Source organism: Plecotus auritus (genome assembly GCF_963455305.1).
Source record: "Plecotus auritus genome assembly, chromosome: 2".
In the NCBI taxonomy this organism is placed as follows: Eukaryota; Metazoa; Chordata; class Mammalia; order Chiroptera; family Vespertilionidae; genus Plecotus; species Plecotus auritus.
In genome coordinates this window covers 86,982,334-86,983,563 of record NC_137771.1, presented here as the reverse complement: position 1 = coordinate 86,983,563, position 1,230 = coordinate 86,982,334, and the positions used below count along the sequence as shown (strand labels likewise).

Genomic DNA, 1,230 nt, shown 5'->3' with positions numbered 1-1,230 from the left:
TCCTCGGAGCATAACCTGTTCCCTCTGCTGTGAGACCCTCGCCCGCCAGAGGGACCATTTGTGTTTACTTTGGGTGATAAAAAATTTGCAGTCACTCGACCAGAAACTTTTTCGCTTTGAGTGACTTATAACTCCAACCCAAGTTGTCTAATAAAATCGCCCCTCAAAGGTTTCTTTTTCTGCAGAGGCTCCAGCCCACGCCCCTCGTCTTTTGTGAGGGCGGAATGGCCAACTCGGGCCTGCAGCTGCTCGGCTTCTCCATGGCCTTGCTGGGCTGGGTGGGCCTGGTGGTGTGCACCGCCCTTCCGCCATGGCAGATGAGCTCGTGTGTGGGCGACATCATCACAGCCCAGGCCATGTACCAGGGGCTGTGGATGGACTGCGTCAGAGCACGGGAGTGATCAGCTGCAAAATGTACAACTCGGTGCTCGCCCTGCCCGCGGCCCTTCAGGCCACTAGAGCTCTAATGGTGGTGTCCCTCGTGCTGGGCTTCCTAGCCATGTTCATGGGCTTCCTAGCCATGTTCATGGCCACGATGGGCATGAAGTGTACACGCTGTGGGGGAGATGACAAATTGAAAAAAGCCTGTACTGCCATGACCGGAGACATCATTTTCATGGTGGCAGGTCTTGCTGCTTTGACAGCTTGCTCCTGGTACGGCCATGGGATTACCACAGACTTTTATAACCCTTTGGGCCCCAGGAATATTAAGTACGAGTTTGGTCCTGCCATTTTCATTGGCTGGGCAGGGTCTGCTCTGGTCCTCTTGGGAGGTGCAATGCTCTCTTGCTCCTGTCTGGGAGTGAGGGCAAAGCTAGGTATGGTGCACCCCACTCTTACGCTAAGCCAACTCTGCCAAGGAGTATTTGTGAGCTGGGATTCCATTGCCCCAGTCCTAGACACTTGAAAGGACCTGGGCCAGAGAGCTCAGCCTGTGGGCAGGATGTAGGTCATTGCAGTCCTGCACACCGTGTACAGTTCCCTGGGCGCTGGGTGGGGGAGAACAAAGGAGGGGTGGATGTGCTTTTTGTACAGTAATAAAAAGTATGTTTGGGGGGAAACATAAATAAATAAATTGAGCTTTGAGGAATAAATAATAATTCATGGGCAGTAGTATGTAGCAGGACATGACCAGCAGTGACTTCCAATTCAAGTGAACACTTACTCATTGCTTGCAGTTCTTTGACTCTTCCTCGGAGTAACTCTCTACATTTTGTCTCCTAGTGCCTT

General features: G+C 52.2%; 1 pseudogene across 1 annotated transcript; it reads left to right on the top strand.

Annotated features, from left to right (window-relative positions):
- Positions 1-224: 224 nt before the first annotated feature.
- On the top strand, positions 225-872 carry LOC308241129 (claudin-7-like; annotated as a pseudogene). The gene has a single exon. The product of its transcript is annotated as a claudin-7-like (transcript).
- Positions 873-1,230: the final 358 nt, after the last annotated feature.